We start from the raw sequence: 14,187 nt of genomic DNA, 5'->3' as shown, positions 1-14,187 counted from the left end.
AGCTCAAGGAAAGGCAGAGGGCTTTATGAGTAGGTTGGCATTTGGTAGTTGCCTAGTAACTGTTAAACACCATATTAAATGCATGCTATTTCATTTAATTTCACAACAGCCTTGAAAGATATTATTACTTTTATGTAGAAGATGAAGCTGAGCCTCAGAAAAGACAGGTTTCTAATCCAAGGCTATAGAACTAATAAGTGAGATACAAGAATTGAACCCAGAGGTATATGATACCAAATGTCTTGCCTTATTCGTGATACCATATTGCTTCCTAATAATAAATGACCATTGGGTAAGTTAGTAAATTAAGGCTGGAAAACCCCATGAATATGAACCTTTAAAACACCATTATACTACTGTGGATTTAGTATTTTATCTTAAATATCCTTGATTAGATATTTTAAATTATGTAAATTTTATGTAAGTATATTTTTCTATCTTGATTTTGCAATATCTGCTTATTGCTATGACAACTATTCATAGTGACCTGGAGATTACCATGCCCAGTATAGTCAGAGCTCAGGTTTTCAATGCAGATATTTATATTTTAGAAGTAGGGGTGAAAAATGTCAACCTGTGAACAACCATTAAGCAGTAGGATTTATAATCTAACCCAATATAAGAATCTGTATCTTTCAAATGAACAAAATAAAGTGAGTTTTGATTTAGGAAAAGTTTGGTGACATTTTATGCTCAACGGGTTCTAAAATATAAGACCCTTTTCACTTAGAGCCATTGCAACTGATAGCCTTCTATTCACCAGCATGGAAAAATATATTTCATATTAAGTGATGGCAGAAGCATCTGTTTGGTCATTTTGACTGTACATCAACTTCATTTCACTTATGCAAATGATGCAGGCTCTTAAAAAAAGAGCTCCTTGGTATAACTGTGCATTAAGTGTTGTGAAATATTGTATTCTCCTAGACCTTGCTTTAACTGGTGAGTAAGCTTTGAGCACAATTTGTGGCCAAAGGGCCAAAGACTTGGATTATCTGATCTCTTTAGGGGATCCTTTCAAAAAGGATAGAGTGATTAGGTGCATTAAATGCTGTTAATAAGTTCACAAAAATAAGAACTGAGAATTGATCATTGGATTTGGCAAGATGGAGATAATTTATTACCTTGACAAACATGGTTTATTATGCAGGAAACAAAAAACCTAATTAGAATGGGGGAAAAATGGGGTACAGAAAGAATGGAAAAATAATTTTGAGCAGGCTTGTCATGAAGAGTATTAGAAAAATGGATCATAAGTAGAAGGTTATATGGGTCCAGGAGATGATAGTGTTACTACTTATTTATATGCTGATAAAAATCATTCAGTAGGTGAATCATGAAGATGGGAAGTGAATGATTGAGTTTTGAGGATTTTTTCCTATTTTAATATTTCTATGCTTGTAGGTAGAGATCTTGAAATCCAGGAGGTTAGGTCAGTTATCCAAATCACATGACTAGCTGATAGGTTAAACTTTTTGATTCCTACTACAGAACTTCTCTTACCTCCTACATTGTTTGCTAGGTTATGAGGTAAAGAATGTAGAGTTCACCATTATCTATGTTCACTCTGTCTTTAAGGGCAAAAATGAGAACATTTTTAGATAACAATAACAAAACAATAACAATAACAAAACATTGAATATCTGAATTTTTTGAAATAGACACTAAGTTTTGTAGACACACACAGAGAGAATCGTAATGACTGAGTCATTCTTGAAAAGTTTTTTGGGTAAAAAGAAAATATAAGAGATGGACATTCAAGAATGATCTGGTAACTTCACAAGACAATAAAATGGGCAAACTGATTAGAACCAATGACAAGGGGTGGGTTGCAACTGAAAATGAGGTTCGTAGATAAGGTGATTCTAGGCTGTTATTAAAAGACACCAGGTCCTGGCAGAAGTTTTAGCCTATTGTAGTAGGAAATGGAGAGCTACTAAAGATTTCTGAGGGAAGAAGTTGGGTAACAACACACTAAAAAGGGTGCAAGAGTCCCTAAAATCTGAAGGTACAGCACAGTGGGCTACGAGATGATAGCAACGGTTGTTAGTGAAGGAAGAAAAGATCACAGGAGATTTTCAATTCGGTTTGAATTTATGAGCCAAATATACAAGAAATGGTCAAGAGACAGAATCACAAGTGTGGAGCTTGGATAAATGAGGTGAATTAAAATCGAATTTTATGAGGCCAATGCATGAAGGTTAGTGTTCAATCTATAGTGATATAGTACAAGAGTTTTCTAGGAGAATGAAAGAGCAGGAGCTCATGACAGAGTTTTTAAGTATATTCACACTCTATTTTCTCTGAGCTTCCATTTATCCTACTGTGAACTGTGGTTACCCACCCCACACACCATACTCAACAGTGGTTGTGAGGTTCTCATGAAGTGAGGATGTGAACATTCTTTGAAAAAGCGTGGTGGTGTTTCAGATATAGCGTGAAATTGTAATGACAAATGATATAAATGTGATCAAATAAGATAGCATTTCAAATTATTTAAAAAATAATGAGACTGAGAAAAGGTAAAATTATGTATCAGTAAGAGTGGCTTTCATATATTTAATTGAGACTGACACTTAGATACTCTACATATGAGTCCCATACTTTTCATTTCAAACTTGAGTTTGAAAATGTAAAATAACTACAAAAGAAAAACATTTTTTAAAAAAATTCAAATTCAGGGAAAGCAAGTTTTGTAACTGTTGCTTTAAAGAAGCAGCTGGTAACGTAAGTCAGGACAATTTACAGCTATTATCACCTCTTAAAGATACTGAGAAAATTGAATTGCTGACTAATGTAGTTGAGGGTGAAGGTCACCTTTCAGAAACTCAGTGTCTGCAGTATGATCCTACTTTAAAAATCAATTTTGCAAAGTTGCATTTGGAAAAGAGCTTTCCTCTTACAAGTTACATTTTATTTTAAGACAACATTAAATTTACCTGTGGGTATATATATATTTATATACATAAATCTACATGGTACACGTTTATATAATGGAAGAAAAACCCATCCTCCTCTCTCCATACTCTTCTGCCTATAAAAAACAGTTGTGAGGAAGGGGTTAGGGGTGAGAAGAAATTTGGGTGAAGGTAAAAGGAAATGCAAAACAAAAAAAAAGATAATTTTAAAGATTTTTTCCAAGTCATTTTGTACCTTTGGGTGGTGATGTGCAGCAGATGTCTGTGCTGCTTGTACGTGTGCTGTTATCTGCTAATTTCTCATGCAAAGATAGACCCTGAGTTGGCGTGAACAAGAATGTATATAGGAGAAGTGAAACTGCTTTGCATTATAATGTATAATGCTATTTGCAATGTGGGAAAGGGAAAGTTTTATAGATTAATTTACATTCAAGAAATATTATTTTTCCTCAGGAGCATGCTTGCATGTATGTGTGTGTTATGTACTTATATTGTGTTCTGAGAGTTGAAGGTATGAAAGGGCATATCTTTACCATATGGTGCTGATGACCCTTCAAAATACAGAGGGCTTGGCATGTAATAGGGGCACAATAAATACTGCATAATGTAGTGTTTTGCTGGAGCCTTCTCTGTGTCTTTTTTCTAGAATGAATAATCAAATCAGAAAATGTACTGGAACGCTTAATTGTATCTCACTGTGAGCCCTGGAAAGGGGAAGGCAATGGATCCTATGACATGATTGAACATTTCTTCCAAATGAGATAGCGTTTGTACTTTGAAGGGTTATCGAAGGGACTCACTTTTGAGGGTGGAGAGAAGAAGGACTTTCAGAGCAACAAAACTAGAGACTATGACTATGTGTCATCATTTAAGCGAGCCTCTGTAAATAGTTAACTTTTAATTTAAAATACTTTCCCTTAGACTTTGAGAAAAATGTATTGAGTATACAGTTCTAAATTTCTTTTTCTTTACTGTAATTTACTTTAGTTGCCTCTAGAAACTCAGAAAAATTTGATGAAAAGACCCTGTCTTGTGTTAAAATTGTTAGATGTGCGTATGTGCGGTGGCGGGGATATAGAGATAGCCCATTTGCCATCTAACATGATTAATTCTACTGCTATTTTCTTGGCTTTTATGTTTTTGATATGAAATGCAGCTCATCAGTTATGAAAAGAAAATCATAAACAAAGTTGTTCACTGACACATCAGACATTGACTTTGCTAAGACCCTTTGTGTATTAAGATTTCAGCTTTGACATTGATATTTTAGAGACATAAAAACATTCAATATCCAGTAAAAAGCCACCAAATCCATGGAACCATTTGGCTGCTTGATGGTTAATTTTATGCATCAGATTGATTGGCCACAGGATGTCTGGATATTTGGTCAAACACTATCCTGGGTGTTTCTGTGAGGATAATTTTGTATGACATTAACACTTAAATTGGTATGAGTTAAGCAGATTGCCCTCCCTCATATGGATGAGTCTCATCCAATTAGATGAAGGCCCGAATAGAGCAAAAAGGCTGACCCTCCCCTGAGTAAGAGAGAATTTTCCAGCCCACCAGCCAACAAACTGAGACCTCAGCTCTCCTGGTTCTCAAGTCTTTGACTCTGACTGGAACTACACCATTGAGTTTTCTGAGTCTTCAGATTGCCAACCCACCCTGCAGACCTTGGGACTTGCCAGCCTCCATAATCACATGAGTCAATTCCTTTTAGCAAATCAGTCTCTCTCTCTCTCTTACCCCTGACTAATACAGCTTCCATCTTTAGTTGATCTTGATGGGTTCATACTTGGTTTCATTAGTGAGTTCTCCCAAAATACGGTATTTATTGTTGCCAGACAGTATGCCAGCTCCTGAACATTCACTAGACAGCACTATAAACATTGCCACACTTCTATCTAAGCTCACATTCTAGTTAGGAAGAGATTGGCAATACACAAAAAATGTACAAATAATCTTATATTTACAGTGTAGAAGAAAGAGAAGGAAACAACTCAGGCACACTTCACCTGGTCAGAGACATGGAGACACTTCCCAGAGACAGTGGCACTTAAGTTAGGTCTTGAGAGATTAGTAGGTGTTACCCTATGAAGGTATTTGAGGTTGGATGGAAAAAGAGTGTCTGCCAAGGCACTGCACTCAGATGGAACTTTGCATGTTCAAGGCACTGGGATGTTTGGAATGTAAGCAGAGAGAGGAAAAGTAGTAATTGAAAGGGATTAGATTGTGCTAGGCCTTTAGGCTTCATTAAGAACTTGAGATTAGATTCTAAGAGAAAAGGTAAACCATGTCAAGTCTTTACTCAGGAGTTTGACATGATTAAATACTTCTTTGAAAGAAAAAGAAATCACATTGACTGCAATTATGGGTATGGATGCTGGGAGGACAAAGACAGTTGTCTAAGTCCATTTGGGGTGGTAGAGAAGAGTTGTCCAGAAGAGATAGGATGGTTGCTTTGACTAGAACGTTGTCAGCAAAAATAGAAGGAAGTAGATAGTGGCATCATTTACTGAGATGGAGAAAACTAAAGTGGAAGAGGTAGATGATCAAGCGCTCTGTGTTAGATGTGATACCGTGACATGGCTGAGCTATTCACACTGAAATGTTAAGTAGGCAGGTGGATTTCAGAAGATAAAAATGTGGGAGTCATCGGAATATATTATTTAAAGTCAGGTGACTGGATGAGGTTCCTAAGGGCAAGGGGGCTGTAGATGGAAAAGAAAAGACGGCCCAGGGCTGAAACCAAGAGACTTTCAACATTGTCAGTCTAAGAATGCTAGAACATATTTTGTTTCACTTTATTTATTTTTTTAATTAAAAAAATTTAATACTATTCTTATTTTTTATTGAAACATAATTGATTGTACATATCTGTGGGGTACAGCATTGAATATCAACACCTGTGTGCAATATGTGATGTAGCATTTAAACAGGAGCACTTACTCTGTCAAGGGAAGAGCTTTTCCAGACTTGTACCTTGGTATGATTTGCAATGGTTAATTAGAACCCTTACCCAAAGTGCCCTTCACCTGGAAGTTCCTTCTCTTCCTCCTTATTGCAAACTTACCTTACGCCCTCCTTTCTGTTCCTAGGTCAGGATAAACCTTTCTTCATTACTCTCCAGGCAGGTGTTAGGTTACCTGACTTTAGTCAGCCTCTCCTCACTGGTAATTAGCACACATCTCAATGTTTGCTGAATTTTATCTAGGCCAGGTGAGCATCTGAGGCATCTTCAGGATAAGTGGGAGGTGTTCAAAGCTCCTCACGTGGATTTAGTTTAGTTTGCTGGTTATTGGTCCTGGAGATGAGTTAGGATTCTAGAGGAAAAAAATACTACTTCTTCAGGACACACACGTCTACAGCAGTCTATGAAATATCCATGAACGTAACTTTAAAAGTGGTTCAGTGCATTCTCACACACTGGCAAATTACATTTTCAAGGGGAAGAAAAAGTTAAGGCTGTTTCTTACCACAATCAGAGTCCTCTTATCAAGGGGGAACCAATTTTAAAATACAAGGATTTTAGATATAGTAACCCTTAGAAATTTTTTTATATCAAACCTTTCTGTTCCTCACCCTCCTGGCTTTGAAGATAACCTTCAGAATGCAAATTGATTCAGCAAATGTTGGAGCCCAGAATCAAAAGGTCTGATGCAATATCTCAAAAAATGTTGCAGCCTTTTTCTTCTATACTGATTGCTAAGAACACTGTCAGTACTGAAAATGAAGTAGCGGTCAGGTTTTTTTAGACATTAACTCAGTACTTGCCTTGAGAGTTTAAACTTCTCTATTGGTTCAAAAGCACTGCACAGCCTGTTTTACTGTGAACAGCTGCCTCTTTTATTCTTACATTTGATGGAAAGTTTCAGAGAGCAATGCGTCTTACATACTTCAAATATACAATGCAGAATGAAGAGCTTCATAGTTCTGCATCCTAGAGGGAATAATTGGCTTCTAGCTATTTTTAGGTTCAGTTCCATTTACAAGAAATCGTTTTGCACCTAGTAAGTACCAAGACCTGGATTAAGCATGAAAATAAATGACAAAATAACTGTCCTCAAGGAGCTAACTGTTCAATGAGGGTGGGCAGGACAGACATGTAAAAATAATTACCATATGGTATAATAAACGTAGTATATGTAAGCTCAGAAGTAGTTATGACCCTGTGGATGTATTTTTTTTTTTTAAATAATGATTCTTTCTCAAAAATGGCTACCATTGACTGTTTATTTTGTGTTGGGTACTATCCGAAGTGTTTTACACTTTACCTCAGTTAATCCACACAGTCACCTGTGAGGTAGGTATAAATTACATAGATGAGGAAACAGGCTGAGTTAAGTAACTTGTCCTGAATCCTACAGTTGGTAAGTGGAGAAGGAGAAATTTAACCTCTCCTCTACCAACTTTAAAACCCGTGCCTTCACTACTTTGCAAAATTGCTTCCCTAGCAAGGTGAATGCCCATATGGGATCTGGGAGATGTAAATTTCAGAATGACAATCCCAGGAATCTCAAGGAACTAGAGATAATAAATTTTCTGAGAGATTCTTAGAATTTCTTTTCCCTTTTTCTTCCTGCACTAGAGATTTAATAATAACAAGCTTAATATGACCACAACTAATGACCACAAACTGACAGTTAAGACAGATTTCAAGATTTAAATGAAGTGTTAGTTCATCACAGCCTATTGATAGTAGGAGTGTATATATGTTTATATGCACACATCCACATGTATACACACACATACACATATACGTATATGTTACACACATGTATATTCACATATATAGTAGTAAAACATAGAAAACATTTGGCAGATTTTCTACTGCTAAGTGGTCTAAATGTTGCTTTATTAATGAATCAAATCAGTGTTTTCCATTTTTTTCTGGAAGGAGCTGTCGTAAATAGCATTTGGCTTTTCTTGGTAGTTGGTTAATTTTAAATGGAATGTTGAAAAGGAGCATATACTAGAATCACACATTTCTGTGTGGTTGATTCAATTTACTCTAATCTATTGGGAAAATGTTTTTATTTCCCTTTCTTTACTATTAAGAGAGTTAGAGCAAAAGGTAAAGACAGCTAAAACAATTTTAAAACCCTATTTTTACTGTTAGTGAATCTTTAGAAGTTGAAACTGTAATATATGCTGGATTACTATAAATAACATATTTATTTAAATAGATATTCTCTACTTCTTTGGTATTAATTTCAAAATAAATTTCAAAGATATATCAGTATAACTATATTTTAACATTAGAGATCTTACATTTGGTGGGAGTTAAATGTTACTTTGTTTTTAACCTTTTGCCTTGAAACTCTTTTTTTCTTTGTTATTTTTTTATATTTACTTTTAACTTCTCAGTATACAATGTAGTTGATTTTCATGTCCCTTTACCAATTCCTCCTTTTCCTCCCTCCCTCTCCCTACTTAGTTATTTATTATTCATTAAAACTTCAAATTCTACTAATTATAACCATCACTTACCTAGTTTGTAAAATAAACCATTTTTAGTAATTTTGCTTGCAAATGAATGAACTTCTTATATTGGTACATAAATCATCTCATTCTTTACCATTTTCATTAAATGAGAATTTTGGTTTTGGTCTGACAAATAGAATGGAATTCTCATTAGTAGGGTCTTACTCTCTTATTTAATTCTATTTGTGTTACTCTCTTCTATTTGGGGTAAAATACAGAATTGTATCAGATTGTGTTAAAGATGTCAATAATTTCCTCTTTGCCTCCACACCACCTTTGGGGGAACTGCCCTGCTCCTAGTGCCAGAAAGAGAAGTGCTTTGATCTATGTTACCTTCACCCTCAACCTCTCTGATTCTATTCCTGCTTCAGACAGCTCATCTGGGGAACCAGGAGTAGATTCCTGACCTTCACTCGCCAGTAAGATCTGGCCTGGAGAACTGAGATTTTTGTGGACAGCTGAGAGAGAAGTCCTTGAACATTCTGGTGTTGAGTTGCTGTCTCTGCATGGTCTAGATGAGGCTATATTGTAAACTACAGAGTAAATTACTTAAGTGAGAAGCTGATTTGAAGACTGAAAGAGACACACAAATGCATAAAGACACAGAATATAAAAGACGTTCTCCTCTCTACCCTATATGTAGTCCGTGCCCCAACACCCTCACATACATACAGTAGCTGCTTTTTGGTTTTTGGAGGCCTTGCTGTAATTCTTAGAGTAATATTGGTTGAGAATACAATAAAACCAATTTTTGCTTGAACTACATTGAGTTGTTTTTTGTGCTTTGCAATCAAGTGGGCTCTTTTAAAGACAGACAAAAATGATTATTTATCTTTGGTCTTGAATAAGAGTAGATGATGTATCAACCAAGGAGTGTTTGGTATTATGTAAAGCTAATAAACTCTGTGCAGTGAATATATGTTGTTTTCCCCTGTCCAGAACCTAATTTCCTTCTAATAATTGTTTTTGTTTTTTTGGTAATTGCACTTTGATTTTCTTTTGGGCGAGTACCTCTTCTCAGTTTTTAACCCACATAAGTTGGATAGAGTCAACCCCTATTTCCAGACTTGTTCAGAGATGGCTAAATTAGTCATTAGATACCTGGCACTCAATTCCAGGAATGTGCAAGAATGTACAATTGGGAAAGAGAAGCCAAGGAGAACGTAAGCCTGGAGGTGCCGAGAGCTTCCACATAGAAAGAACACATCAAATGATGAGGCCAACACAGAGAAAAGCTATGCAAGCCATAGAAGGATCTTGACCTCTGAAAGCATTGTTTGATCCCCTGGGTTCAGCTGTTTCAGAAAGAAGAATTATTCATTGAATTTTTCAGATTTTGAAGATAACCCTTCTCCCTCTCCCCCAGGCAATTTGAGTTGTTTCTGTCACATGCAAACCATAATGTTGACCAAAGTACTGGGTGTAAATTCATAGGAAACAGAAGACCTGAAACTTTCCCATAAATAATTTACTATATAATAGGATAAAGAAGATTAACAGGCATGTAATCATTAGAAAACAGTATAAAATATATTATTAATGTCAGACTCTGAAATAGTCTAAAAATAGACAGTGTAGAAAAATGGCAGTAGACAGTGTAGAATCTTTACTCAATATGTAGAACCTCTATTCAAACTTGAGTCAACTATTGATATTTAAAAGTGCTGCCCCATCTTCACAGTGAACAGATATGGAGACAAAGTACCTGGAATGTGACAAGTAAGCACTTGTATTTTGCATCAGACAAATATCATAAGAAAATATAAAGCAAAATCATAAGAAAATCATTTGCATTTTGCACTAGATAAAATAAATATAAGAAATAATTAAAAAGCAAGCCAACACTTACAACAATAGCAAAAAGATTGACACAAAGGAAAAACGAAGAAGACAAAAAGCAGAGAGAAAAAATATTTTTACAACTGGTTATGTTAAGATTTTCTTTGATTCTTAATTGCCACTTGAAATTCTCTTATCTATGTTATTGTCTACTGTCTCTAATAACTTAAAAACTAAGTAAATTTAAAACCTCCCTAATGTCAACTTACTTCATCTATTCTTATGTGCACAGGTGGGCTGGTGCAGCAGTTATGCGAAACAGAAAAGAAACAATTCTCACTGAGCCTAGGGATTCCTAAGAGGTCCATGAAGACACGTCAGGCTTATCTGATTCTCCAGACATTGTCTGTCAAATTTTGTGTGACTGTTCATTTTTTTGTCCCAAGAGAATATATAACTTTTATCATTTCCTCAAAGGGATCTATGACCCAGAAAAATGTTGTAATTTCCTGCCAATTTAAGGCTATTTATAGTAAACAATTTATCTTAGCTACATTCAGCATATGCTATCATATTAAATTATTGGCCTTTTCAACTAAAGTATGGGCAATGCTTTTGTCCTAAATAAACCTGAGAATTTAATACATTTTTCCTATGTAAAATACACTCATGCAGGCCTCAACATATTCTTATGCAGGTTCAAGTCAAATAGTGTTTCAGAATATTTAGCTTAAAATTTTATAGCAATTATTATTTGTATCAAAATGACATTTTGTCCATTCATATTTATTTCTGCCCCTTTAACAGCCTTTCTTCATTTTCAAGGAACATGGTTTCATAGAGCTCCTGACTCTCACATCTCAGCTTTTTCACTGATTCGCCTAACCTTTTCAGACAATTAAAGATCTATCATTTTTTTAAATTTCCAGTTTGAAAAATCCCAGGGAAAATACCTGGCAGTTGTGCTCGCTTCGGCAGCACATATACTGAAAATACCTGGCAGTTGGCCTCACTTACCACTCCTGTTTCCCTGTGGCCAAGGGAGTAGACAGTATGGTTAGCAGACCCAATTAGAACGTGTTTGGAGTGAGGAATGGAGATAAAAGACCGCCCCTTTCTGAAGAGTCTATTATTCCCAGGAGATATGAGGGATGATGGGAATCTAAAAAATAAATATTGGCTAGAGAAGTGCATTCTAGGAAGTAACGCAAAATATGGTGCAAATATCTGAAATAGCATGAAAATGTGATAGAACAAGTCTAACAGTAGGGTTCACTCTGGGATATAAGAAATATAGGTTATAGACGTAGGCAAGGGCCAAATTGGGAGGACTGTGTATATTGTGATAAGGGATATTTTTAAGTATTGCCATGGAGTCATAGGATGGAGGGGGACTTGTTAAAAATGCAGATTCACAAACTCAATAATAGAAACAAAGAATCCAAATCACTGGGGCCTGAGAATCTGCATTTTTTAAAAAACCACCTCAGGTGATGCTTATGTCCACTAAAGACAAAGAGTCACTGCTAAGAGAACAGAAAACCTGTGAAGAAACAGAACAGCACAAACTAAAATATCTCCTAATATGGCTACAGAGCCTGGATTAATTAGGTTTCATGCTGTATGGCAGGTGTGTGTTTGGGGCCTGAGAGGGCATCTCCTGTGTGTACATCTCAGTGATTTTGTTCCAGTTAAACATCATCGAGTGGCATAGAGTTTCAAACATGAAAAAGATGATAAAGTATTCCTATTTTAACCTACTCAAAGGAAAACCCTAGAAAATCCTAGGTCTTTATAAGCATGAAAAATTCTATCTTTCAAAGAAGACACAGAGACTCTGAATGACACATAAGCGAAGGGGGCTGTACCTGGAGAGAACTAAATAAAGAGATACTGTTAAATCAGCATATTGCCTTTAGTGAGAAAAATTTGTGTTAAATAATTATCCAGTTTGTCTAGGTGTTCTCGCTATATTCATTAGTTAATTTTACCTCACAGCACCTATTAAATTAGGAAAAGGTTTTTGCTACATTGGTTCTTGCCTACCAATGCAGAAATGGATAAGGCTCAAAAAGTAGGGCCAAGAATTGCATCAGGCTCTTTGGAAATTAGCTTTGTTATTCTCTGATGGACTTGGGGACGGTATCTTGGCAAAGTGCCCTCTCTTCCAATCTAGTCAAAGTGGTATTCCTTGCCACCAGGGATCCAGCAGCAGAATATTTCACATGAGAGTAGTACACACACACACACACGCACACGCACACGCACACGCACACGCACACGCACACGCACACGCACACACACACACTGCACCCTCTTAACGTTTGCTAGAATAAGCGTATATGATTTAATGGTTATGTAGTTAAAGCTTGACCCATGGAAGCCCTAATTAGAAGTGTGGCTTCTTTAATGTGGGGTAGGATAGTCAGTTGAATATTTTCAATTTAATTAATATTTTCATTAAAGTTATTTTCATTTTTTATTTTTTCAGCACCAAAAGACTCATAAGGTTCTATAAAGCCATTGGAAGAACATCTTTCCCCAGGTTCTTCTGCCTATTTCCTGCCTTCCAGAGGTAACCATTTTTAATAGTCTTCTGTAGAAAGCACTTCCATATTGTGGAATAACAACTTATGATACTACTTATTGATTTTTCAGGTTTTTTTTTTCTTTTTATTTTTTTGGCCGTAGTCTCAGTCTTTAATTGCTGCAGGGCCTCATGTACATACTGACACCTGGGCTTCAGATCTCGTTGAAAGTTGCAATGTCCACACTCTGCACATGCACCTCAAACGTGGTAATAAGATCTCCTCTTCCAGCAGGTTGGTCCCCATCTTGTCGTCCTTCACCACACACTGGATCTGCAGCTTTCGGCTGCCATAACCCACCAGCACCATCTTGGAGGCCCCCCCTAGAACAGCCCCTCCAGCTGGACGGAGCACACGCGGGCCGCCAGGCGGGTCATGTCTGTCTCATTATCCCACGGTTTGACATTCAGGAGGACGGAGGACTTGGCCACCAGCGCAGGCTTCTCGACCTTCTCCTCATACTGCTGCAGCCTCTTCCTCCTGCAGCCGTGCTGCCTTCCTGTCCTCCTCCTCATTGTCACTGCCAAACAGGTTGATGTCATTGTCCTCGTCGTCCTCTGCTGGTGTGGCCGCCTTCTTGGTGGGGGCTCCACTTGGTGCATGGGAGACAGGTGGAGGGTCTGCCGGGCCATGGCACACAGCCAACAGGCTCAGCCGGGCCCCCGGCTTGGGGACGGCCTGCTGCACATCCGCACCACGCCTCGCAGGGTCTGGATTTCCACTTCCAGGCTGGCGATCCGGACGACAAGCTCCCGCTGGAGGCCCCGGGGCCTGAGCTTCCAGCCAGGGATTCCTGGATGTTCTGGCTGTCGCCGTGTCGCGGAGGATCACGCTGGTGCCATTCTCCTGGCGGGAGGAGCCAGCCACAGGCCCGTTCGTCCGCTCGTACAATTTCCTTTCTGCGTCATCATTTTTGAACTTGTCGAACCAGATCTTCTTCTATAGTAGCAAGTATGTAGCCATTTCTACCCCAGCCAAGGACCCGGGGACCGCGCAGGAGGGAGAGGCAGGCGCGGGACTGCTGAGGAAAGGAAGTGGTTTTTCAGTTTTAAGCAGCATCTATTCACTTTTGCACCATGGAGGAAATTTACCTCTTCATCACCCCTCCCCTCATGGGCATGCGTAGAAACATAACCTCCCATTCAACTAACATGGTTTTATCATTATTTTAAGTAGATATTCAGCCTTTACATTTATTATGATCATGTAAATTCTAGTCAAAGTAAAGCTGTGCAGTATATTCTGACCACTATTCCTCTGTTGCATAACTTCCTTTTCCCTTTAATTATTCATTGTTTTTTCTAAAATTTATATATGTGTGTGTGTGTATTTTAATCAATTCTGTATTTGTTTGTCTTCTTTCAACTTTTACAAATACTTTACCTTCTTGGTAATATCTCAGAATCTCTCTGATC

General features: G+C 37.3%; 1 pseudogene; it reads right to left on the bottom strand.

Annotated features, from left to right (window-relative positions):
* Positions 1 to 12,926: 12,926 nt before the first annotated feature.
* LOC134370877 (elongation factor 1-delta-like) lies at positions 12,927 to 13,735 on the bottom strand (annotated as a pseudogene).
* Positions 13,736 to 14,187: the final 452 nt, after the last annotated feature.

Source organism: Cynocephalus volans, chromosome 2 (assembly GCF_027409185.1).
Source record: "Cynocephalus volans isolate mCynVol1 chromosome 2, mCynVol1.pri, whole genome shotgun sequence".
NCBI classification, from domain to species: Eukaryota; Metazoa; Chordata; class Mammalia; order Dermoptera; family Cynocephalidae; genus Cynocephalus; species Cynocephalus volans.
The sequence above is the reverse complement of the archived record's forward strand: the minus strand, read 5'-3'. Positions and strand labels throughout refer to the sequence as shown.